Source organism: Astatotilapia calliptera, chromosome 23 (genome assembly GCF_964374335.1).
Source record: "Astatotilapia calliptera chromosome 23, fAstCal68.1, whole genome shotgun sequence".
Lineage (NCBI taxonomy): Eukaryota > Metazoa > Chordata > Actinopteri > Cichliformes > Cichlidae > Astatotilapia > Astatotilapia calliptera.
In genome coordinates, this window is record NC_137443.1 from 25,857,746 (window position 1) to 25,885,701 (window position 27,956).

General features: G+C 40.6%; 2 long non-coding RNA genes across 2 annotated transcripts; one reads left to right on the forward strand and one right to left on the reverse strand.

Moving 5' to 3' along the window:
• The first annotated feature begins 19,587 nt into the window (after positions 1 to 19,587).
• Positions 19,588 to 23,494, forward strand: LOC145424155 (uncharacterized). The gene is made up of 2 exons (XR_013905113.1): positions 19,588 to 22,468; positions 22,732 to 23,494. It is a non-coding gene; the product is annotated as an uncharacterized LOC145424155 (long non-coding RNA).
• LOC145424154 (uncharacterized) lies at positions 22,976 to 24,534 on the reverse strand. Its single transcript, XR_013905112.1, has 2 exons — positions 23,690 to 24,534; positions 22,976 to 23,604 (listed from the first exon to the last, which is right to left on the reverse strand). It is a non-coding gene; the product is annotated as an uncharacterized LOC145424154 (long non-coding RNA).
• Positions 24,535 to 27,956: the final 3,422 nt, after the last annotated feature.

The window sequence follows — 27,956 nt, forward strand, 5'->3', positions numbered from 1 at the left end:
GAAGAAAATATTTAAATACAAAATTTTAACCACTTAGTTCTTTTATCTCGGGTGCTGAAAAAAAAGAAAGTTTAAAATCCTTTGAAATCAGAACACTTGTGCTGTACGTGCTGTGATGATGTTAAAGAGTCTGATGGAGGCTCCTCGCTGAGTGTGAACCCATTCCTCTGAATAAACATCATCACTTCTGTCATCGTCACCATCGCCACCTTCATCATTTGTCTGATACTTAATTACTGCTGAGATCAGAACTTCATAAACAATCTGGCAGATTTTTACACACATCTAAGGCTGAGTACTCGTGCTGGTGTGACTGGTTTCTGCTGCTATTATTATTTTTTAATAATGATGTGCTATGTGCACATCATAGTCACAAGTACTTGAGCTACACTAAACCTGCAACCACAGTAAAACTACTGCTGCTACCTTTGAAAAACTACAACAATGGGTCAAAGTGATCAGTCTAATAGTAATGCTGTTCAGTGAAGTGTTCCTCTGTTCCTCCCGTCTGGCAGCTCCATCTCCAACATCCTTTTTCAGATATATCCACTATCCCTCCTCTGCACATGCCCAAATCATCTCAGCCTTTGCCTCTCTAACTTTGTTTCCAAACCACTCAATCTTTACGTACTCATTTCTAATCACGGACATTCTGGTAACTACCAATGAAAATCTGAGCTCGGACTTCCATGTTTTCTTTTTCTTTGCAAATCTCTTTTTATTAGCATTGCTTTTTTTTTTCTTTTTAACAAACAGAAAATACTTAAAGAACATTACATAGTAATCAAAAAAAAAGAGTAAGAACAAGATAAAAACAACAACATAAAAAATTATAAAGACGAAAAGAGGCAGTGGAGGAGTTACAGTGAGTAGGAGATTAGCTCGGCCGCAGAAACCCCATTTCAAGTTAGAATTTGATCATAATTTTGTGAAACCAAAACCTTCATGTTGAAAATTTGTAGAGATTAGAACGTTTGTCCACATAAAGGACAATAATATCGGTTTCCGCCACTGAACACCTCGTACAGATTATATGCAGGTCTAAAGATAAAGTACACATATAATAATAATATTAATAATAACAATAAAAGTTACATCCATAAAAATCCACAGGGGAATACATGTCGTTGTTGTTGAGAGTAAAGTCAATTCTTGCGTCAGAAATGATCAACATTGACCACTTCTTCCAGTTCTGAGTGAAGAGCTGTAGTTTAGTCGTAATGCGAAAGTTATTTTCCCATACATACTTTTTGAATTATGTTTGTCCAGTGAAGGAAAGTTGGGGCCTCGGGCTTAAGCCACAGCCTAGTAATGGCTTTTCTTGCTGCAGTAAGAAGAAGCTTAGTTAAATATAAGTCCTCTCTTTTAACTCTATCATCAATATTTCCTAAAAATAAAGCAGTACAGTCCTCAGGGACCTTGTAACCAAAGACTTTTTGTAAGGTATCATTCACTGTTGTCCAGAATAATTTTAGAACAAGACCAAAAGATATGGGAGTGGTTAGCTGCCACTTCACCACAGCTTCTCCAACAAGGCTGCTGTGTGCCCACCTGCTTGCTCCTAATGTGAGGAGTGATAAAAAACCTAATAAGACATTTCCAATTAAATTCCCGCCACTGTAGGGAATTTGTAGACGTTTGAAGTGAACCACATAACTGGTACCATGTTTCATCTGTAATTGACAGTTTTAGTTCCTGTTCCCATTTTGTCTTTACATATAAAGAGGTAAATCTTTGATTCTTCATCAAATTAGAGTATAATTTGGATGATAGTTTAGTAGTTTTCTGCTGGTAGGCGTCGCACATCGTTTCAATTAGAGGGTTAATCATCTCAGCCTCAGCTATCTCTTTATTGTAATAATCTCGAAGTTGTAGATATCGAAAGAAATCCCGGTTTTCCAATTCAAACATGTCCTTAAGCTCTTGAAAGCTCCTGACTTTGTCCTTTTTGGTAATTAAACAGAGAGCAGTTAGGCCCCTGTTGGTCCACTCTTTGAAAGCCTTGTCAAATTGTCCTGGTTTAAAACCCCAGGCTCTCCATCTCAACTTCCTCTGGGCATTTTGCGGTTTTAAATGTTTGACAATAGAGCACCATATCTGTAATGAAAACTGGGATATGGGATCAAGTTTTGACTTAATAATGTCAGTTAAGGTATTTTCTCCTAACAGTGTCTGGACATTATAGTCCGTGCTATCTTGTGTCTCAATCTGTTTCCACTTTGCAGTGTATGAATTATCACACCACAGGCATAAAGGGCGTAATTGTGCTGCCTGGAAATATAATTTAAGGTTTGTCCTTTGGCAACTGCAGAGTGGAGAAGCGTACTCTTGCCTTTTTGCCTCCCCATATGAATCTCGACAACATTTTATCCCAGGCCTCGAACTGTTGAGATGGGATTTCAACCGGCAGTGCCTGGAAAATGTACAGCAGCCTTGGCATTATATTCATTTTTATCACATTTATTCTGCTTCTAAAGTCCAACGGGTATGTTGACCACCTCTCCAAGTCTTTTCTAATATCATCCGTGATCGGAAAATAATTTGAAGTGTACAATGCAGCTGGGCTTCTTGTTATGAAGACACCCAAATGTTTTTAGTTTTCCAATTGATATTAAAGCCTTCTTTAATTTCTTTGCTCGGTACATAATTGAAGTGAATCATTTGTGTTTTTGCGATGTTTAGTTTATATCCCGAGCATTCATGAAATTCTGCTATTACTTCCAGAAGCTCAGGAAGGGAGGTGTTCAAGTCCCTCAGATACAATATTACATCGTCCGCAAATAATCCTATTTTATGCTCCCTTTTTCCTATAAAGACCCCTTTTATTTCTACCTCTTGTCATATTGCTTGAGCCAGAGGTTCAATATATAATGCGAAAAGTATGGGACTTAACCCACATCCCTGCCTTGTTCTGCGATGCAGGCTGAATCTTGCTGATAGGGATCCATTTATTTTAAGTCTAGCTACAGGTTGGTGATACACTGCCCTTATCAATTTTATTGAGTCTTGAGTGAAACAAAATCTTTCTAAGGTCTGATACAAGAATCCCCACCCAACCCTGTCAAAAGCCTTTTCGGCATCCAGACTAATAAGAGCTGCATCCCATTTATTACTATCAATGTCCTCCTGATATTGTCCTGTGTTTGCCTCCCTGGAATGAATCCACATTGGTCGTCCTCAATTATATCGTTAATGAACAGTTCGATTCGTTTAGCTATAATTGAAGTGTACAATTTGTAATCTACATTTAGGATAGATATCGGTCTATAATTTGCACAGTTATCTCTATCCTTCCCTTCCTCAGAGTTCAGAGTTCTTAGCAGGATAGGGTTAAGCTTCTCCCGAAATACCTTCTACCATTCTGCGGGGAACCCGTCACTGCCTGGGGATTTGTTGGCTTTCAGTCTATTGATTGCCTTATTCAGTTCTTCTACTGCGATTTCCTTAGTAAGTACTTCGTTTTGGTTTTTCCCGACGGTAGGTAGATCTAGTGAGTACAAACATTTTTTTATTGATTGTACATCTATTATTTCCTTCTTGCAGATAGAGATTTTGGTAGTAATTGTTGAAAATGTTTACTATTTCTTCCGGTTTAGTTCCAACTTTTGTGTTATATGGTTTCTAATTTTGTGTATTGCTGTATCTATCTGCTGTTTTCGCAGTCTGCGAGCTAATAATTTGGCAGATTTAGGGCCTAGGTCATAATAATTTAGTTTCAAATATCTTGCCTTTCTTTCCGCTTCCTGATTCAATAAATTTGCATTTTAACCTCTAAAATTTGTTTCTGTGTTATGGGGTCCTTTTTAGTCCTGATGATTTGTTTCAGCTCTTTTAAATTTTTTGTCAGCTGATTATATTTTTCAATTCTTTTTTTTTTTAACAAAAGAAGCTTTTGCTGTCAAGCTTCCCCACAGAACAGCTTTCATTGAATCCCAAAGAATTAGAGGGTTCACTTCTCCGTTGTCATTCTCTTTAATGAATGTATCTATTTCTTGTTTAATATCATATGTAATAGATTCATTATTCAGAAGCCCTACATTAAGGCGCCAAACCGTGTTCCTTGGAAGTGAGTCCAACTGAATTGTAAAAAAAAATCGCATTATGATCTGAGACATCCGCTACCCCGATTCTACAGTCTAACACTGTGTGACATTCTTCCTTTTGCATTAGAAAATAATCAGTCTGGGTGTGCACTGAGTGTGGAATTGAGTAATGTGTGTAGTGCTTTTGTGAAGGATGCAGTAATCTCCACCCGTTTCCTCAAGTGTCAAGTTCAAGTGTCTGCCTATATGTGTTTTGCATCTAGTTTGACTAGTTGTGTCCAAATTATAATTCAATATTACGTTGAAGTCTCCTGCACAAATACAAATTCCCTCTGCCTCCACTGAGATTAGGTCAAAAAGATCTTTAAAGAATGATTTGTGACTATTTGGTGGTGCATATATACAGACAAGAGTCAAGACACTATTTAAGGTTTTGCCCTTCACAATGATGTACCGTCCTTCTTTATCTTTTATTACTTTAAAGAGTTCGAATGACACTATGTTCGCCATAAGAATGGCCACCCCTCTTTTATGGCTGTTGATATGAGAGCTATAATATGTTTTTCTATATCCAAGTTTCTTTAATTTTTCGTTCTCTTGTGGTGACAAATGGGTTTCCTGCAGAAAGATTATATCCTTATTTTCTTTTTTAATTTTTGTTAATACTCTGGCTCTTTTGATTGGATTTCCCAGACCGTTAACATTAAGCGACATCAATTCCAGACACTGTGACATAGTATAGGCTACTGTTGTGAAAGTAAAATGATCCTCCACCACTGACCTCGAAAACAAACAAAACCTAAACCAAAACACGGTAGGACAAGTAGATGAACAATTACAGAGAACTGTAGAATTCAAAACTCGAACAACATTGCAATATGACTCCCAATATGAGGTAAATGACACACCCCCACACAATGATGAGAGGGAGAGCCACACCGAAAGTGAGGGCCCTCTCTTAGAATCAGTGAGAACCCCGATCTGAGTCACACTCATCCTATCTTAAGTTGTTGGCTACCTCAAGGTAGAGCGATTATACACAACTAGAACCATAAAGAACATATTCATTATTCAGGAAAGGCAGATATATATTTGAAATGTTCATCTGCCCCCACACTGAAATAGTTTCTACAAAGTCAAACCCTTCTCTGAAGTCAAGTTGTTCTGCGCTGGAACTCTTGTAGTTTGTCGCACACTCTCTGAGTGGCTCCGCTGTTGCTTCTCCGGGTCACTGGTTGCCATGGTGACGCTTTCTCCAGTTGCTCTAGTTGAGACGTAGGGTCGAGTCCTCCTCTTTCGCGTGGCTCCTCCACTATAAATCCCCTCCGCTGCATCTCTCGTACCGCATCCGCCGGACTGAGTTTTGTGAACGGGGATTGGAATCGTATGCCCTTTTGTTTAAGTGCGCTTTTCACTTCTCTATATGCACGATGCTGTTGTACTACCGTAGCAGTGCAATCATGGTCGAAACCGATGGGTTTGTCTTTGACGAGGATCTTCTTCTGCCATGCGTTTCTGAGGACGGTTTCCTTTGTTTTGAACTGAAGAAAACAGACGACAATGGAACGGGGAGCGGCATCAGCACCTGGCTTAGGACCGAGGGATCGGTGAGCCCGTTGTATTTGTGGGTCAGTGCCATCAGGTATTAGCCTCTCTTCTGATCACATTTTCAACAAAGCTCATTACCGAGCTGTCCTCTTCTCCTTCGGGGACTCCGTAGATTCGCAGGTTATTTCTTCTCGATCTAGACTGAAGGTCTTCTAGCCTTTCGGTTAGTTTCCTCTGCTCCATTAGCGATTGTCTCAGCGCGTCATAGGCCACCGCTGACCAGCTTTCAAGCCCCGCCACTCGTGTTTCAGCTTCCTCGAGTTTCTCGCCGTATTCTTGGACCGCTAGCTTGTTAGCCAAGAGCTGTGGGTTTGTGTCTTCTTTGAATTTCTTTAGGTCGTCTTTCAACTCACGCCTGAAGTCTTCTTTGAATGCGTTGAAATCAGCTTTCATCTCCGTCCGGAGGTCAAAGATTTGTTGGCTGATATTTTTAATGCCCTCTTGCAAAGATTCGAGATTGGCCCCCGCGCCATTTGCTTCATCTGAGTTAGCCATATCAGCGTGCGTGTCCTCTCGTTCTTCTGGAAAATACTGTTCAGTTGGTTCATGTATCTTCTTATTCTTTTTCTTTATTCCCCCCAGTATTGTTTTAAACATAGAAGCAGTCGGAAAACTTGAAATTAAGGGGGAATTCGCTCGACCTTGAGGAGCTCATTCTGCTCGCTGCCAACCAGAAGTCCGGACTTCCATGTTTTCATCAGCACCACTCCAAAATCTCCAAACTGTGCACCGTAGAAGGTCTCTATCATCTTGCAAACCATCACTTTGACCCTGTCATAAATCATCTCCACCCTGCATGTGCTCTCTTCTTCTCCCCTCTTGTGCACTGTCTGTTGCTTTGAGTGGCTGACCCCAGGTATTTAAACTCATCTCTTGTCCATCACCACTGCAAACAAGAAGGGATTCAGAGCTGATTCATAACCCATCTGTCACTCCTTCTGCACACCTCACCAATGTCTTGCTGTTCTCATACATGTCCCGCATCACCGCCACATACTTCCCTGCCACCCCCATGGTTTTATTATTCATACATTACTTCCAAAAATTATTCTTCTCACCTTCCAAGCGCACAATCTTCAGTCATAAGTATATTTCCGTCTCTATCCTTAATCATCCTAATCTGTTGCAGATCTTTTTCAGCTTGATCTCTCAGTCTAATCAATGACTACAGGTTCTTTTCTCCTTCCTTTGATTTCAGCTTCCCATACAACTCACTATAGGCCATTTCCTTTCCTTTTGCCAGCTTTCTCTTTGCTGTACGCCTAGCCTCCCAGTACTCGTGTCTACTTTCTTTAACCACTATGTCCTGGATCTGCCCCAAGGTCTTCTGCCAGTTGGGTACACCCAAAACACCTCATCTAGAAGACATCCTAAGCAGCTGCCTCCTTTCAATGTGGAACTCCTTCCAAATGACTGAGTTCCTCATTCTACCACTTATGCTGCTTGTATGTTCTTATTATCTCAGTTTCTACCCACTGTTCAACCAGTAAATGGACAGCTATGGTTTCAAGCTCCACTGTCTAAATCTGTAGGGGTGGAGTACATTTACAATCCTTAGGGTGAAGATTTGGATCGTTTTCATCAATGGAAAACTTCATGAAGTGTGATAAAGGAGAATTCCTCATAAGCACTTAGGAAAAGAGAATCCGGCTTCATTCACTCTAGCCACTCTACTAACATTAATCAGGGTTTTGTTTTATTCTATTTGCAGCCTGGTCACGGATCTCAAGTCTACCATCTGTAACAACCAAACAATTCTTGTGTGAACTCTGACCTCTGTGTGCGTGCACGTTTCCAGACAGAGGTGCAGGCGGTAAAGAAGAAAACACCTACACACACACACACACACACACACACACACACACACACACACAGTCTGCGTCTCCAGTGGTCTGAGGTTGTCAGGGTGGATCCATCAGACCAACAGGAGGGAGGCGGTGACCTCCAATAATGCTCCTCACTTCATCCCTTTCCCAGCTCCTTGTTTTATTCCTCCTCTGCTTTTTAGCTTTCCCCCCAAATCCTTTCCACTTTCCTCCTGTCCATATTCTTTTCCTGCTTTCCTCCCTCATTCTATTTCCCAACCTCATCTGTTCCTCTTCAGTCATATCTGCTGCATCTGCTTTTTTCTTCCTTTCCTGCTTTTTTCTTCCTTTCCTGCTTTTTCTTCTCCGATTCACCCATTTTTTTACTCTTTCCCTCATGCTTTTCATTTTTTCTTCATATTCCTGTTTTCTTCCTTTTATGATGCTTATTTTATTTTTCCCTCCTATGTTTTCCTCTTCCACCTCTTACCATAATTTTCTTCTCCCTTCTTTCCTCCTATTTTCCTTCTCTACCCCTCTTGTGCTTTACTCATTTTCTTCATCGTCTTCCTTCCTCTTCTTCTCAATTTCTTACTACGTTTCTCATCTTTTTTCTTCATCCTTCCCAACTTTCCTCCTCTTCTTTCCCTTTTCTTAATTCTCCTTTCCTCCTTTTCCCCTTTTTTCTTGTGTTTTTCTAATTTTCTTCATCTTCTTACTCCCTCCTTTCCTTTCCTTTTCCTCCTTATCTTTCTACTTCTCTCCTTCCAGTGTTTCCCATTTTTATTCATCCTTCTTTCTTACTTTTTCCTATTTTCCTCATTTTCTTTGTCCTCCACCCTTCTCCCCCCTCTTTTCTGTTTCTTTCTCATTACTCCCTTATCCTCTTCTTCACTCACCTTCTTCCTTTCTTTTTTCATGTCTTGGATTTGCTGTTTCTGCTTCTCAGTTAACTTTTCTTTGACTTCTTTCTTCCTTCTGGTTTTAAAACTTTCCTTCTCTATGAAAACAATTCCATGGTCTGTTAAAATCTCTTTTTTTCACAGTTTTTAATTTCTTCCCTTCATCTTTGTTTCATATCTTGTCCCCCTTTTGCTTCCTTCTCTTGGTTTCCTCTCTTACTACTTTATCTTGTATTATCCCAAAACTCATTCATCGCTCCACCTTTTCTTTCTTCATCATCTCTCTTCTCCCCTTGTCCTTTTTTTTCTCTTCATCTCCACCTTTCTCTCTTTCAGCCTCTTTTCCTCTGCCCTTGTTTCACCTCTTTATTCTCCATCCTTTCATTTCTTGTATTGATGCTCTTGTCCTTTTCCTTGAATCCTTTTCTTCTTCTTTATCAACTATCTGGGTCAAGGTTGTGTAGCTGCTCTCTAGTCTGGACATGTGGCACGCACGCACGCACGCACGCACACACACACACACACACACACACACACACACACACACACACACACACACACACACACACACACACACACACACACACACACACACACAGGCACTGCTGTGATCGCCCCTTGAGATGTCAGAGCTTTTAGGTCAGCCTGATCTGTGAGCTTCAGCAGCTTCCTTGAAAACCAAAAAGCAGCAGGATGCTAAAAACTCTTCTGAATTATTCAGCATCATCGTATCAAAGTCAAGACAACAAACAGCAACAACAAGAGAAGCTGTCAAAAACGGAACAGCACGTTCACCTGTTGGTGCCATGAAGGATTTATGGTTCCACATTTTTCATATTTGAGTTTAAACTCTCTTATTTTGTGCAGGGAAATCATTCACAGGTGGATATAAGCATAAATGTTAGCACATTTTAGAAATGGCCACCAACTCTGGCCATAAAATGTAATTTCTGCTAAAATAGTTAGAAGTGGACTTCAGTTTTAAGCTTTAAGGCGATTCCCCACCAGCTTGCTCAACTCTGGGCAATCTTCTCCAAATCCCTCCAGGAGTGTCTCCAGTGTCAGAATTCATAGTTTCTCTTCATATTTTTGTTTCTCCTCCATGGATAAATGATCTGAGTAGTCTTGGCTCAAAACACTTTTGTCCTGCAGTACTACCGACTGTCCAGTACTGACCATCATGATGAAGTAATGTTTTGCCAAGTCAGCAAGTTAGTCATGGGACTGTAAACTATGAACTATGAAAGTTTGTCTGCAGTCTTCACTTGTAATCTTTTGCACAGACAGCTTTCAGAGTGTAGTATAGCTTTCACACCGGTGTTAAACATCCTCAGCTTCAGAATCAGAAAAGCACTTTGAGTTTGTTGTTTCTTTCCATCACATCTGCATCCATTCCACTCATGCGTGTCCCCCATGCTCCCAGTAGATGGGTAAATGGGTGGACCTCTTCTAGGGAACCTCTGCCTGTCTGCTTCATCCTCATGATCTTGGTCTTACTCTCGCTGATTTTGAGGCTTAATAGTCTGAAATTACTGAGAAGCTTCTTTGAAACTCATGTGTACACATTTTTTCAGAGCACCACGGAGTGGGTGTGTGGTTGAGGGAGTAAAACTGGTAAAACAATAAACAAAATTGGTAGGAGAGCCAACCCAAAGTTGGATTTATGTAAGACAGCTAACCTAGGAACTGTAACTGGTGGAGATAGCGAGACCGCCAGGGTCACCGTGGATGGTCTGCCCGCCCAGCAAGCGTAGAAGGCGACGGAGGGAAAGAAAGCAGAAGAGGGGATGCCGGTCGGGCTCAGACGCTAGGCTACGCAAACATCCACACCAGCCAGCACTTCCGAGCCTTTTCCTATCGAACGCCAGATCCATCACCCACAAACTTGACGAATTGGAGCTACAGATAGCCAACACAAGCTTTGCACGTAACTGCAGCATTATTCTTATTACGGAGACGTGGCTTCACCCGCTGATTCCCGACGCTGCAGTCGAGTTAGCAGGCCGCACGCTACACCGGCATGACAGAAACAGCAACTCAGGTAAAAGCAGAGGAGGGGGGCTATGTGTTTACGTGCATAACGAGTGGTGTTGTAACAGCAGGATCATTCACACACACTGTTCTCCTGATTTGGAGGTTCTGGCAGTCTCGTGCAGACCTTTTTACATCCCGAGGGAGTTTACAGTAGTTATTGTGATAGCTGTTTATATACCGCCGGATGCTAACGTTAGCACGGCTCTCAGCCTCTTGCTCAACACCATAAACAAACAACAGCTTGCCCACCCCGATGGGGTTTTTATTGTCGCCGGCGACTTTAACAAAGCGTGCCTAAAGACTGTGCTTCCTAAATTTATCCAGTTTGTGGACTTTGCTACGAGAGGAGAACACACTTTGGACCATGTCTATTCAAACATCAGGCATGCTTTCAGAGCGACACCCCTCCCCCACCTGGCTGGATCTGACCACCTCTGCATGTCCCTCACCCCCACCTACACCCCCCTGCTGAGAAAAACAAAGCCCCAGACAAAGACAATAAAAACCTGGCCTGAAGGAGCCCTTTCTCAACTGCAGGACTGCTTCTCAACAACTGTATGGGATTTATTCTCCAGCCACAACCTCCAGGAGTACACGGACACTGTACTCTCGTACATCAGGAACTGTGTTGACAATGTCACCGTCAACAAAAGGGTCAGGGTGTTTCCAAATCAAAAACCCTGGATGAATAGCGAAGTGCAATCCCTCCTAAAAAGCCGCAACAGATCATGGTTGACAGCAGACGAGAGTAGACGTGCATTCGTGAGCTCCCGGCGGTAGGCCCAGGAATCTACATTTATCCTAACTTGCCCTTATATAATTTTTGACCATAACAAGAGGCAAAGTAACAAAAGAAACTTCTGCATGGCAAATTATAATTTGCGACACTCAAAACGAAAGAAAACGACAAAAACTACGGGATACCAGCACGCATTGGCAGCAAGAAATATGGCGGATGGGGAGGAGGAATTGCCAATTAGCAAATTACTCAATGCTATCAAAGAAACTAAAGAGGAACTTACAAAACATATTGACAAAAAAACGGCTGATATACAAATAACCCTGACGAAAATTGAATCCTCTCTTAACACGCTTTCCGAGCAGGTTGAGGAGATGGAGGCACGAGTAAGTACAAACGAGGACGACATTAAGGAAATGCATAACCGCACCGATAAAGTGGAGAAATTGACAACTCAACTCAAGGACAAAATCGACAACTTGGAGAACCGCAGCAGAAGGTCCAACCTAAGGATACTGAACATTCCCGAGCAAGTAGAAGGCCATGACGCTGTGGGATTTTTGGAGAAATTTATACCACAAATCCTGGGGAATGACAACTTTACATCAAACATTACCCTTGAAAGAGCACACCGTGTCGGGAAGAAGTCTGATAGACCACGGCCCTTCATTGCTAAGTTTCTGAACCTCAGAGACAAAGAGAAAGTCCTTCGACTGGCTAGAAGTAAGGGAGAGACGACATATGAGAATAAGAAAATATCTTTTTTCCCGGACTACAGCATAGACCTGCAACGCAGAAGAGACGAGTTCCGTGACGTGAAACAAAGGCTGCGAGAAAAGGAGATTGAATATGCTCTGATGTACCCAGCGCAACTTCGCGTCAGACATCAGGGATCGATTAAAATTTTCCCCACTCCTGCTGAAGCGCAACGCTATCTGAAAGATTTTCTGAGTGAGTAGACTAAAGTGATGTAATGTGATGTCAACAAAGCAATTTACATCCGTACTCGCAGACGAGACGTCCGCCACTGTTAAATCTGGGGATCAAGGTGAAGTGAAGAAAAAAAAAAAAAAAAAAAAAAAAAGGGACTATAAAATTAAGCATTGATACAGACTCTCGCCACCTCCCATCTGTCAGACGAATTGAAGATATGATTTATAGCAATCTAGTAGTTAATAGCTAACATAAATATTTGCTTATTACTCAGCTAAAATAAGTACACATTTATAAAACTATAGACTTTGTGTGCATTTATGATTTAGAAATTAATCCCTTACTGGATGAGTGTGATTATATTGTGTTTAAATATTTTACTTTTTCCTTTACACAATTACGTTCTGTATCCGACTGCTAAAATTTAATACTTTGCTGTTTATATATTACCGAGAGTGGCTAGAATTTTAACTTTAACAACTGCCTGGGCCACCACCATTGTTTAGTTGAATTACCTACCTTATGTGGTTTTGTTATAGGGGTTTTATGAGGCAGGTTTTTATTTTAATGTTTTGGGGTTATGTATGGTCTCTTACAAAAAATTCTTCTTATACTTATATAATTGTTCAGATAGCTCATTGGCTTAGGTTATATCCTACCATTACACCCATGTACAGAATTTTACTATACCGAACTTAAATTAAGGGTCATATAACCTGTATATCTTGGAATATTAGAGGGATCAATTCACCTATTAAGAGAAAAAAAATGTTGACATATTTAAAGAGGCAAAATGTAGATGTCGCTTTTATCCAGGAAAGCCACCTTACAGACGCTGAACATTTAAAATTACGAAGAGATTGGGTAGGCAATGTTTTTTATTCATCATATACCTCCAAAGCAAGAGGAGTCACCCTGCTTATTAATAAACACTTGAACTTTCAACTAAACTCAGTTGAAAAGGATAAAAATGGCAGATTCCTACTTGTAAATGGTGAAATAAATAGAAATAAGATATCTTTGGTAAATATATACGGGCCCAACTATGATGACCCTTTATTCTTCAATAACTTAATAATGAAAGTGGCTACAATTGAGGGACAGTATATTGTGGGTGGAGATTTCAATATGGTCCTAAATCCCTCCTTGGACCGATCCTCACCTAAAACAGTTTCTTTATCCAAAGCAGCAACTGCATTGAACCAAGGTATGAAGGATATAGGCGCAATTGATGTATGGCGAAACCTCCACCCAGGTCAAAGGGATTTTTCTTTTTTTTTTCTCCAGTACATAATACGCACTCAAGAATTGATATGTTTCTTATATCACAAAATATGATGGCAACAGTGATAGACTGCTCTTACTTAGCAGCTACTTTCTCAGACCATAATCCCATTAAACTTCTCTGGGCTACCAATATATCGCAAAATATAACCTACAGATGGAGGTTCAAGAATTATATGCTAGGAGACTCTGATTTTATTTCATACATGAACACTAATATTGAAATATTTCTAGATGCTAATTCAAATTCTTCCTCACATGCTAATATTTGGGAAGCGCTTAAAGCTTATATGAGAGGTATGGTTATGTCATATGGGGCTAATAAGGCTAAAAAGGTCAGAGAGAAGATATCTAAATTGGAGACCGACATTAAAAACTTGGAACAGGAATATATTGCCACCAAAAAGGAAGAATGTCTTAATATATTAACAAAAGCAAGGTTGCAGTATGATAATTTATGCACCAATAGAGCAGAAGCAGCTATGGCCAGAACAAGATATCACTACTATGAATTTGGAAACAAAACAAGTAAATTACTGGCCTGGCAAATTAAGAAAGAAACATCGGAGAAATTTATACGGACAATTCTAACGGAAGATGATAAACTTCTTGATGAATCAGTACTTATAAATGCAGAGTTTAAACGGTTTTATGAAGATCTGTATAAATCTGAGCAACGGGTCGATGGTACTGTTGCAAAAAGATTCATAGATGGAATAACCCTTCCTAAATTATATAATGAGGACAAAGAACTGCTTGATGTAGATATAACGGAGATGGAGGTTTTTCGAGCCCTCAAGTGTTTACAAAATAATAAGACCCCTGGACCAGATGGATTCTCAGCTGATTACTATAAGGCCTTTTTTAACAAATTATTGACACCACTTACAAATATGATTAAAGAAGCCTTAGAAAATAAGAAATTACCGGAATCACTGGAAAATGCAACAATTACATTATTGCCAAAGCCGGGCAAGGACAAACAGAGATGTGACTCTTATAGACCACTTAGCCTTTTAAACGCAGATTATAAAATATTATCTAAAATAATTGCACATAGATTGGAAGACATTATGCCTAAGATAATAAATGCCGATCAAACAGGCTTCATTAAAAACAGACAGGGAGCAGATAATGTGCGGCGCCTGCTCCACATATTGAATGCCGCTCAAAAAAATCAAGAACCATTGCTAATAATTTCCATGGACGCTAATAAAGCATTTGACAGGATTGAACCAAACTTTCTATTTCAGACAATGGAAGCCATGGGCTTCGGAGAAAAGTTCACCCGCTATGTTAGGATACTTTTTAACGCCCCCAAAGCCAATATTATAACAAATAATGTGCTTTCTGACACCCTCTCCTTAACCAGAGGCTGTAGACAAGGCTGTCCAAGTTCTCCCTTGCTCTTTGCGATTGCGATCGAGCCACTAGCAGTGGCCATTCGTACTAATGTTGCTATATCTGGAATCAAATTCGGTACAAGTGAACATAAACTTTCTCTATATGCAGATGACCTCCTACTGTATATAACGGACCCTCTCAAGTCAATTCCCTCATTAATGAATTGTCTTAAAGAATATAGTGCAGCTTCAGGATACAAGTTAAATTATACTAAAAGTGAGATTATGTCATTAAATATACAAGATAATCGTGTTAGAGCTCTTACAGATCCACTACAGTGGTGTAACAATGGATTTAAATATTTGGGCATACAAATTGGTAAATCTGAGGATAAAATATTCAAACTAAATTATATTAAACTGTTGGAGCAAACTAAACTTAATATACAGAGATGGATGGATTTTCCATTATCCCTTATAGGGAGAATTAATGTTGTTAAAATGAACATTTTGCCTAAGTTTACCTATTTATTTCAATGTCTCCCTATAAATGTTCCAAAAAGTTTCTTCAAAGAATTAAATAAACTTATAATTTCCTTCATATGGCAAAAGAAAAACCCAAGAGTTAAACTCTCCTCATTACAGGCCCCTTATTCAAGGGGAGGACTCAACCTACCAAACTTTAGGAATTATTATCTGGCCTCCCAATATCGATCAATATTGATCTGGTTATATGCAGAGAGGAGTGAGGTTCGATGGGTTCCAATAGAACAATATGAGGTGAATCCCATATTATTAAAAGACGTCCCATTTCTAGGTACGAAAAAATGTTTATCTAAGCTCACAAATAATTCGATAATATTAAACACCTTCCGTGCCTGGCAGGAATCCCACTCACTTCTAAAAATAAATATTTCTTTTCTTAGAAGGACACCCCTATGGGGCAATCCTGATCTCTCCCATCATATTTCCGACTCCATATTGCGGGGATGGAAGGATAGAAATATTCGAACTGTTGCCGATCTATATAATAATGATACATTTATTGACTTCCAACAACTAAAGGAAAAATTTAAACTTCCAGGCCAAAATTTTTTTAAATTTCTACAAATAAGAGACTGGATCAAAGAAAAAACTAAAGGAACTTTCCCTGAGATTCCTAAAGAAAGTCCTTTTGAAACGCATCTTTGCACCAAACCATGGAAGTCAATAAAAGGAATAGTATCTTCAATATACACCATTATTAATGAAAAATTACCTGACTACAACAAAACGTCACTGAAAAGAAAATGGGAGGCAGATCTGGGCTATGTTTATGAAGAGGTAGAATGGTACCATCTAATGGAACAGGCACAGACCATGTTAATTTCTACAAATCATAGACAAATGCAATTTAATATATTCCACAGGACATATTATACACCTTACAGATTACATAAAATTGATATTAATTACTCTCCCAAATGTTTGAGATGTAAGGTGATAGATGGTGATCTTCTTCATATGCTGTGGAATTGCCCAGTAATAGAGGAGTTCTGGAGACGGACTACTGAAATAATTTCAAGGGTAATTGGGATCCAAGTCGAAATGGACCCAAAACTATGGATTTTAGGTGATATAGATTCTATAAATGTGGATTACCACAAGAAATATTTTATTTTACTTGCGAGTACTGCAGTTAAAAAATGTATTCTGACACATTGGAAATCTGAAAATTCTCCAACACTGAGATATTGGATTAATGAGTTAGCATCCTACTGTACACCTGAGAAGATATCGCATAGTGTAAAAGGGAAATACGGAACCTTTAAAAAAATTTGGGGACCATTTCTTTCAGTATTACCGTCTTTGGACTTGACAGAATATAGAGATGATGTAAATTCCTCTGGGTTTACCCTGAATTGATCCTTGGTTAGGCCCTTCTGATCAGAATTCTTGAATGTTGTGCTGATTCTTGTGTATAGACGGGTGTAAATATGGGCTGTTTGTATACACGAATGTGATGAAGTTGAGAGCCATACAGGGGTAAAGGGGTGGGGGGATGGTGGGAGGGGTTCACACGATATGTTTTTCTTTTTTTTTTTTTCTTCTTTTTTTTTTTTCTTTTTTTTGTTTCCTTTGGTTTTTTTTGGGTTTTTTTTTTTTGGTTTTTTTTTCTTTTTTCTTTTTTTGTTTAAAATTTCTGTAATTACCAATACTGTTACTATTATAATTATTATTTTTTATTATTATTATTAATACGACCGTATTTTCTGTGTTCGGTCCTCAGAGGGTGGAGGCTATGTTTGAAAGATAAAGATACTAGAGTGTGTTCCTGAGAATATTTTTTTTTTTTTGGTCATAATGGCCAGTCAAGCTTTGGCTAGTTGATGATACCTACTCTGTCCCATAACTGTAAATGTCTTTTATTGTTTGTTTCTGTTTGTTTGTTGTTCGTTTTCAATTTAAAAAATGAAAATAAAAAGTATTAAAAAAAAAAAAAGCCGCAACACTGCCTTCAAGTCAGGGGACAGGGCTGCGTATAGGGCGGCCAGGGCAGACCTGAGTAGAGGCATCAGGAAAGCTAAGGCTGCCTATAGGAGGAGGATTGAAGATCACTTTGCTGACAACGACCCCAGAAAAATGTGGCAGGGGATCAATCACATTACCAACTACAGAAGCAATAACCAGGCAACATCTAGGACTGATGCCTCACTGGCTGAGGATCTAAACCGTTTCTTCGCCCGCTTTGAGACGACCAAGCCCTCAGCTGCCACACCACTTCCACCCGCCCCCAGCACTGGCACACTAACACTTAGGGAGCACCAAGTGAGGTGTGTTCTAAGGTCAGTGAATCCCAGGAAGGCGGCAGGTCCTGATGGAATACATGGAAAGGTTCTCAGAGCATGTGCTGACGAACTGACCGGAGTCTTCACTAAAATCTTCAACCTTTCCTTGTCATCAAACACCGTCCCGCCTTGCCTCAAAACCTCCACCATCATCCCCATCGCCAAGAAGACAGCTGTGGCCAGCCCAAATGACTACAGGCCTGTTGCACTTACGCCTGTAGTGATGAAGTGCTTTGAGAGACTGGTCTGTCAGCACATCAGGGCCGGTCTGCCTCCCACTCTGGACCCCCACCAATTTGCCTACAGGACAAATCGTTCCACCGAGGACGCTATCACCATAGCGCTCCACACTGCGCTGAGTCACCTGGAGCACCGAGGAAGCTATGTGAGAATGCTCTTTCTGGACTTCAGCTCAGCATTCAATCATATCATCCCGGAGATCCTGGTCCAGAAACTGTCTCACCTGGGACTCTCCACCCCCATCTGCCTCTGGATCAAGGACTTCCTGACAAATAGACCACAGTCTGTCAGACTCGGCCCCCACCGGTCCAGCACCATCACACTCAGCACCGGGTCTCCACAAGGATGTGTTTTGAGTCCCCTCCTGTTTACGCTCTACACATCCGACTGCTCCCCTACCCATCTCTCAAACACCATCATAAAGTTCGCGGATGACACCACAGTGGTTGGACTCATCTCAAGGGGGGATGAGTCGGACTACAGAGATGAGGTCAACAGACTGACTGAGTGGTGTTCAGTTAACAACCTCCAACTGAACACCACGAAAACTAAAGAACTTATCTTGGACTTCAGGAAGGGCAGAGCAGACCCGGCCCCACTTTACATTCACGGGAGCTGTGTGGAGAGGGTACACTCCATGAGGTTTCTGGGCGTGCAGATATCTGATGACCTCTCCTGGACTGCAAATACTACAGCGGTGGTTAAAAAGGCCCAGCAGCGTCTCCACTTTCTGAGAGTGCTCAGGAGGAACAACCTGGAGGAGAGGCTGCTGGTGACATTTTACAGAGCCACCATAGAGAGCATCCTAACGTACGGCATAACAACATGGTATGCAGGGTGCTCAGCTGCAGACAGGAAAGTACTGCAGAGGGTCATCAACACAGCCCAGAAGATCACTGGCTGCTCTCTGCCCAGCCTGGAGGTCACTGCAAACTCTCGGTACCTCAGCAGAGCTGGCAATATCATCAAGGACCACTCTCACCCCAGCAACCAACTGTTTGAACTATTACCGTCAGGCCGACGGTACAGGTCACATAAAACCAGGACAAACAGATTCAGGGATAGCTTCTTTCCCAGAGCTATCACCGTAGTAAATAAGCACAAAAACAATTGAACCTATTCCATACCGTCACTGTCATTATATTATGCTGCTATTCATACTGTCATTATATTAATGCTGCTATCCTGTATATATTGTACATACTATTGTTTGAGTACTTACGATTGTTTTTTTTGTACTTTTTATATTTTACATTTATATTTATTGTTGAAACTTGCACCAAGGGAGTGGCACTCCAATTTCGTTGTACTCTGTACAATGACAATAAAGGCTATTCTATTCTATTCTATTCTATTCTAATGAGATGCAAGAAAAGAAATGGAAGGAAGTGAACAGGTAAAACCAATGAACTCAAAGGACTTTCTTGTATGCAGCTTTAACCTAATGTTCACAGACCTGGGGTTCAGCACCTTGCCCGAGGATGCTGCAGGTTGGAGGAACCTAACTCTTGATCTGAAGTCATTGATTAAATGGCCTCTACGACCTGGATAAAAGGTAGAAATCTTATGAATGTCTGGACTACCATGGGGAAAAAATGTCCTTTTCTGATGTGTTCTATTTGCGCTGTGCCTTCATGCGTTCATTAAATGCACCCTGAGAATTGAGTCCACTCTAAAACTGAGAGTTTCAGAGTGAGCGAGAACTTTGTCCAATAAAGAAAGTCTGCTTCTTCTGAGGGGGGCAGAAGGTTTGGTTTTATTATCCGACAACCTCTCTACACTCCTTGCTCGCTGGGGTCGCCAAAATAATGCGCTGATCCAACCCGATTTGTCACACTGATGAGAAAGAAGATGATGAGAGCCATGTCACACATAAACTGGGTGGTGTGTGAGCATTTGAGGCTGGGTTGAAAGTCAAAGCAGGGAAAACGGAAACACGAGGTCCTTCTTTGTCTTTCTTTCTGGTCTCCTTTTACGTTACTGCATGGATAGATAACATAAATAACATGAAGGGTGTACGGCTGCATTCAAATATCTATTTTCTAAAACTGATCTACCATTTTAGCTCGAGGGCATGACGCGTCTCTCACTCTGAGCAGTGATCGTCACGCTTCACTTCACCTCGTTACAGACTTTGTCATGTAGAATTAGTGACTCTTCATTCACTCTGAAAGCAAATGATGTCCTGCCTTTAATTTAGACTACTGTTTGAAAATGACTCATCTATATTGAATTATCTGTGCTTTCTTTTTTTCCACATACAGAAAAGTCTTGATGGGCATATTTGCTTCAGTCAATAATTTCGACTTGATTTTAGTAGGTAAAGAATATTTCTGCACTAAGAGCTCCAAAGAGTGATGGGAATGTTTACCTTCCAAGCCTACATTTAGTAATGCTGTTCTTAGACTTGGATGTATAGTGAAGCTTTCCATGGATTGTTGGTCAGGTAACTCAGAAACAGAGTTTCTGTAACAGTGCGCTCTATGTACCACAGAAATCTGACAAAAACTCAGATCTCTGTTTTGTAGCACATTAAGGATAAATTTTTATTCAGTATAAGTACTCTTCTAAAAAAAAAGCTCTAGGATATTGATATTATAATTGTATAAAAATATAACATTTTAGAGCCTTTTTACTTTGGTGTATTGTTAGGTTTATGTACAGCACACTCAAAATACACAAGCTAGCACAAACTCCATTTCTTGAGGCACAACATTTTTTACAGTGTTTTGTTTTGGGGTTTTTAAAGGTTTTTTTTACAAGTTTTTTTTTCAGAAAAAAAAGTACATCAATGATTTAATAGCTTGTAGAAACACCTCCACTGAACTCTGTTTTTTTTTGTTTTTTTACAGTATATAGCACCTAATCACAATAACAATCGCTTCAAGATGGTTTATATTGTAAGGTACAAACCCTACAATAATACAGAGAAAACACCAACAATCAAGTGAGCCAATAGGAGCAAGCACTTGGTGACAGTGGGAATGAAAAACTCAACAGGAACCTAAGGCAGAACCAGGCTCAGAGAGGGTTAGCCATCATCTGTGACTGGTTGAGAGTGAAACACCATCAACAGCAATAACTTAAACTAATAATTTTCTGTATGAATTTTTCAGTCGCTCACATTGTTGTGGATGAATTTTTGTCTTTACAGCATTGTTTCAGCTCCTTGTGGTTCATGCACAGCACAGCTCTCTTAAGGTCCCACCTCAGCATTTCAATCAGGTTGACGTCTGGACTTTGCAACTCTTTGATTCTTTTCTTTTTCAGTCATTCTGTTGCAGATTTGCTGCTGTGCCTGGGATATCAGACAGATGGCCTTACATTAGAGCTGACACGCTGTGTGTGGTTTTGTGCATTACGACCATACGTCTCCACTTTGGTCTTATCTGTCCAAAGGATAATGTTTTGTAAAGTCCTCTGGTTTGTTCAGATGCAGCTTTTCAAACCTAAGCTGTGCTGCCATGTTTTTGTGTTGTTGTTTGTCTTGTTTTTTGTAGAGAGTAGAGCAGTGGCGGAGCGGGGGGGTGGCTTACTGGGCTTAAGCTCGGGTTGTTTTTTCAGAAGCCCGGGGTCTTTTGGAGTGTAATTTTTTCATAGTTAGATGCCTGGCTGACAACTGTACAAAACAAAAAACTACACACAATATTCGAAGCACATAGTGCACACTGTGGGAATTTACGACTGTGCGTAAATCCCCCCTGATATTGGTATGATCCAAGCTCAGGCACTAAGCGGGGCGGGGCAGCTGCTGCCTGCGAGTGAGCTGTTGGAGAAACGGAGCCAGGCAGACAGAGAACTGGGCCCTGTTTCAGGAAGCCGGTTTGGAAAACTCAGAGTGAAAAACGACACTCACGGTTGAGTAACCCCGAACTGTCCAACTCGGAATATTCGGTTTCAGAAAGGCTGATAACAATTAGTTCAGTCAACGCGGAGTTGCTTTAACCCCAAGTGAAGCGCGCGGACGAGGATACATAAAGCCCTGATTAGTGGAGCACAGATTAAGCGAGTCACCATGGAGACGGAGGGAAAGAAGGCGCGGTCAATGTATCTTACAGCGCTTGAGGCCGAAATTCTGATGGCAGCATATGCCGATAACATGCAAATTCCGCGGAAAAAAGTAACACAGCCACAGCTGCAAAAGCATGCATGGCAAAACATAGCCGACAGAGTCAATGCGTGAGTGTTAATTTAAACATTGATCGAGGGATTTCCACCCATTTAACACGTTATTTTATCATATGTTATTTTATTTGTTATTTTATACATTTTATTTTGTGATGTGATGTGAGCGCAGGTGCAACCCAACAGGCCCCAAACGTGCCTGGCAGCAAGTAAAAATGAAATATAAAAATATAGTCCAAACAGGTAAGGTGTAATTGTATTATGAGCCATAGTGCTTGGTCTGTTTGTAAATCAATTGCAGTTAGAGGCTACATTAATTTTCTTTCTGTAAGCACTTATTGAAATTATCTGAGCACATTACAAGTACATATTTGCTTACTCTGTATGCTCAAATGTGGCCCGTTATAGCCAACAGAAAAAAAGCGGAGGCCCGAAAAACAGGTGGGGTCCTCCACCACCACCACTCACAGAGGCTGAGCAGTTGGCCCTCAGCCAAAACAGTGGGCGCCCTGTGGCCGAAGGCATCTCTGCGGGGACATCCTCTGAGTCAATAACCCCGCAAGACACAAGTGCCTACATAAGGGGTAAATTCAAAATAATACATGATGTGCATACATCCTTTCTTCACAGTCACCTTTGCAGTGCGACACATTCATTTGATAAACTCTTTACCATAATGAATTATTTTGTAGTGAAGTTATTCTCCGACTGATTTTGCCTTCCCTCAGTCTTGGTTGTCTTTGAGAGCATAATGACAATGAAGTGTAAGGTGCTTGGTATGTTTGTTAATTGCCATTTGGTCCCTTGTAAGTTATAAGTGACCTGTATAAACCTCATATTCTATCAGTTGATGGTGGTGGTGTACTGCATCTGGTGCAGCCTCCTGTTGAGCCAGACCAACATGCAGTTGTGAGTAATACTCCACAGATTATATGAGTTTACAGTAGAACAGCAATGTTGTTTATTTCTTTACTACAGGAAAATAATGAAGAAACATTGACAGCTGTTACAGAGGAGGAAGCAACAGAGACACTTTATGAGGTTTACATCTTTTAATACTTTGTGTACAGGAAATACAGGCGACCAATAAAGCCAGTTGAACAAAAAATCTGTTTATTCTTCTTTCAACATGTTGAGGTGATGGGTCAAAAGAAATGATTGTGACATATGGTGTCTCTGACTGCGCTTCCATCTTGTATGTCCGTGGGAGGGTCAGGATGTTCATGGTTTGGATCACTGCTGATGTTTGGTTCAGAAGGACAGTGTTCTCCTCTAATTGTGGCAATGTTGTGAAGAATCACACATGCCACAATAATGTCACATGCCCTTTCTGGGGTGACCCTGAGTCTTTGCAGGCACTGGAACCGGGCCTTAAGCATTCCGATAGTCATTTCAACTCTGGCTCTTGTCCTGCAATTAGCCAGATTATATCGCTGCTGTGGGCCCGGTTCAGGGTCAGGGTAAGGGGTAAGCAAATAGGGTAAACATGGATACCCCCTATCACCAAGCAAGTAGCCAGTGAACTCTCCTAAGACAGAAGGATACACTTCAGTTCAAATGTCCCTGAAGCAATTGGTCTTTATATATTTTAAAGTATTCTCAACTCACCATGTCCAAATTTTGTGCTCAGTGTACATTCACGGAATATTTGTGAGTCATGGACAGAGCCTGGCCACTTGGCTTCCACATTTGTGATAATGTTGGCAGCATCACATATGATCTTCACAGTGCAGAGAACACAAATTAGCATCCATTACTATAATGAAATAATTTGTTAGTTTGACATGCTACAGGGAACTATGTACCTGTACTTTAATGCTGTGGAAAGACTTCCTGTTCACATAGTCTCCTTCATTTACTGAAGGAGCAATGATTGGAATGTGAGTGCCATCTGTACAGCCAATCACGCCTGGGAACTGTGAGAATAAATGTAAAATTTAAGTAGTAGTCCAGGTATCACCACATCATAAATTAAGTTTTGTTCATCCTGATACCTGCAATTTTGTGGCATCCCTCTTTGATAAATCTTGTGGGTCTGTGACCGGGGAACACCACAAACGAGTACAGGAGACGTTTCAGTGCAACTGTAACATTCCTGACTGCCCGACAGACGGTAGCCTTGGAAACGTGCTCAGCGTCACCAATATTATACAGAAAGCTCCCGTTTGCAAGAAACCGAAGTGCAATACAAATAATATGCAATGAACTGAGAGCATGTCCGCGATGTGTCACATGCGTAATATATGGCCTGAGGATGTTATCCAAATAAATTATAGATTGTGCTGAGAAACGGTAACGTTCGCACAGACAATCATCAGGAAATGATAAAATGTCCAAACGCGCTCTGATCACTCTCTCCCGGCGGAGAGCTCTGCGGAGAATTTGGGCTTCACGATCTACTGGCTCTTCAAGGAAGGAGCACGCCATGTCCGACACTTCCTGCAGTCAGGTTTCCGACAAAGGGGCGGAGACAGTCAGGGTTAGTTGAAGTAAACCTGCTAGGGGGCAGGTTAGCTTCACGGAGTGTGTCGTCATAGTGACTCACTCAGGATTAATCTAAACTCGCTTTGTGAAACCGAAAACCCAGAGTTTTCGTTAACTCAGGGTATACTTACTCAGTTTTTCCACTAAACCGGCTTCCTGAAACAGGGCCCTGAAGTTCGACCAGGCACCAAAGCAAATCATTCGTACTGTACAAATAATGTAAATATGACGGTGTATCACGAAAGATTGATATCAAACACTTGACCCATATTACATTACTCGCTCTTCAAGGGAATCAACAAATGGCGAAAGGAAAAGCCGAACAACAACAATGCTGTTTCTTTAGAGAGTCTTAGCTTACATGTGTGTTTATTTCATATTTTCAGTTGTTACCCTCCACGGCTAAATAAATCGGTTTCAGTAATGCACTGATATACAAGAATGGACATAAGGGGCTTCTTTCAAAGAAAAAACTCTGGTAGTATTTTATATATTATGCTTTGTATGTTGTTCAGTATATTTCTATGCAAAACAAGAGGAACTTCAATACACAGCAGCATATTCACAGTTGAAACCAGATATTTACACTTTATGGAAAACACAAGAACATTTCTTTGCTGTACAACATCAATTTAGAGTAAACTTGTTTTGTTTTGGATAAATATTGAAATATATTTTGAATTAGTTAAATGTCAGAATAAAGAGAGACAGAGCTGTCTATTTTTTATCACTTTCATCAAATTTAGGAGTACATGTACACTAAGTTTATTGTTAATTAATAAGAAACTCCAGACGATTCCATTCTGAGCTGAAGAAGCTTCTGATAGGTTCGTAGAGTCCATGTGAGTAAACTGGTGGCACAGCTGTGGATGCATATAAGTCAAAACACAGAGCCTGTTTCTGTGAAATGGGAACATCAAGAGATGTCAACCAAAACACCAGGAACAGAACTGTGGAGCTCCATAAGTGTGGCTCAAGTTTGAATACAATTTGGTGCCATTTGCAATTAAGAAACACAGATAGTTTCTCTCTTTACTCTTAAAGTTAAAAAATATGTTTTTTATATTTATCAATCTAAAGAAATAAACATTTAGTCTGATTTGATGTTACAATTAAAAAAGTGTTTGTGTTTTGATCTGAAGAGTTTGTAAATATCTGGTTTCAACTGTATATTTGATGATTGTCAGCACAAAGAGGGAGAGAGAGGAACAGAACAGAGATGAACAAGAGCAGGTGAGACTCACATGTTAGTCAAATGGTTGTTTACCCAAAGTATCACCGTATCACAGGTCCTCATGTATCTCGTACCGAGTGTTTCTTTTTAGGTTTGTTATTTTTCAAATTCTATATTTATTAAGTTATGCAGGCTTGTTTGCACAACAAGGCTAAATAATTATATAAACTTTTCTGAATCTGTACTTTGGTAAAATTAAAAAATAAGTGTAGTGCAGGTCTATGATGATTTTTAGTGCTACTATCATCTAGTTCTGATTCTGGTTCTGTCTTGGTTAAGTCCTCAGTAGTCCTGATTTTGAACTGTTGTAGTCCTGTTTTAATTCTGGATCAGTTCTGGGTCTGGTTGAATTGGGGTTTAGTCCCTGTGTCTTGATACAGCCCCGACCTTGTTCTGCCTTGCTGCTTAATTAAAAAACTAGTTTAAGGTGTCCTGCACATGTGATATATATTTTTCCCTATATGAAGTCATTCTTTTTTGAACAAAACTCAAAACAGAGCCAATTAATCTTTCAGTCATTTCTCTCTCCCCCCCCAAAAAAAAATAAATCCCACATGCATACTACCCTTTAGGGCTAAGCCCCGGGTGTTTCAAATGTCTGGCTCCGCCTCTGGAGTAGAGGCTTTCTCCTGTCAGTTTTTCTGAGCATGCTCCACATCTCCAGGTCTGAATTCTCCAGACCAGCATAATACAAATACTTCTTCTTTTATACAGGTTCTCACCTTTGCTGATTATTAATTTTAATTCCTTAGGAAACATTAAAGGTGTAATTAGTTTTTCACTAAACTGCAGTTAAGTTTATAAAACACATCTACACATCTTTTTGTAATTACCCTCTGTGGGACTTAACTCTATTTTTTACCATTAGGGGGCAGTGTTTTCCCATCAGGTTTGATGTTTTCAGATGTGCAATGCTGAAATGAAATTTAGATATTTCTTTTTATGTTTTGGTCCCTATTGTCATTCTTTGTCACCAACATTGCTCCACATATAACCTTACTGTGGGAAGACAAGCCTTTTGGACCCATGCTTCATGCTTAAATCACCTTGATGAGGCAAATTTTGCACTTACATAAGCATCAGGTGAAAATCACCTGGGGGCTTGGTGCTTGGTGAGTTCAGTGTTCAGTGTTGTCTGTAACTTAAAATTTTGCAACTCCAAATTGCTGTTATAATGTGTGTGATTAATGTGTGTGATTAATGAGGAGATTTACCATTTGGCGGGTCCTAGCTGCCAGCTGTCAGTCAAATATCGGACCCTACAGGACATCTGTGGAGATTTGACCCAAGCATCACGCTGAGGTTGAAACCTGCACGCTGAACGCTGACACTCACAGTAAAGGTCAGGACAGTGGAGCACAGGGCTCTGGAGGGTTGGTGACCTTTCAGCTCGCTACATGTGGACTCTAAGTGAACCAGGTTTTTAGGAAGCAGAGTGAGCAGTGGCCCGACTGTCCTGCTGTGAGAAAATTAGCCCTGTGGTCCATCTGCTGGTTCATTAGACAGCTGATGGTTTGACCTCTACAGGAAGAACTCTGTTCTTGTGAGGAAAGGGTTGCGGTTTATCCCCGTACCTTAAGAGGAAACATTTATATTCTGATTGGAGCAATCGCTTCCTGGCTACCTCCTTTTCCTGCTTTTCTCAATAAAAGGCTTTGTGATTGCTGCTATTATTTTGAAGGTGTTGAAACAGTCCGTCTGACCATTTATCCAAAGTTGGGCCACAGTGCCAGCAGACTAAGCAGGTATTCCAGCAACATTTTCTATCTCCTCCTGGGGGATCCTCAGGCATTCCCAGGTCTGATTGTCACGGTCCTGGATCAGTGACCCAGTGTTTTGATTTTTGTATTATTATTTTTATTGCTATTCTTGTTCCCCAGTCAGTCGTGTCTTATGTCACTCCTGTCTCTGTGCTCCATGTTATAATAAAGCAGCCTCTTTGAGTTCATTCCTCCGTCTGAGTGTTCTGTGTTTTGGGTCCTACATCCTGCCTGCCACAGCTGTTTCATGACAGAACGACGCGACCACACAATGGATCCAGCAGCACTCGCCCCCTCAGAAGAACTCCGGCAGGATATCATTCACTCTGTGGACCAGCTATCTACTGTATTTTCCGCACTATAAGGTGCACTTAAAATCCTTTTAATTTTCTCAAAAATCGTCAGTAGGCCTTATAATTCAGTGCGCCTTATGTATGAATTCTGGTTGTGCTTACTGACCTCGAACCAATTTTATGTGGTACACGGCACTCAAAAAATGTTTTAATACGACTTTGGTAAGCTACAAAGCCGTAGCTGGAGCATTACCGCTACCATAGTCAGGAGCCGTAATGGAATCTGGGTCCAAAACTCCGT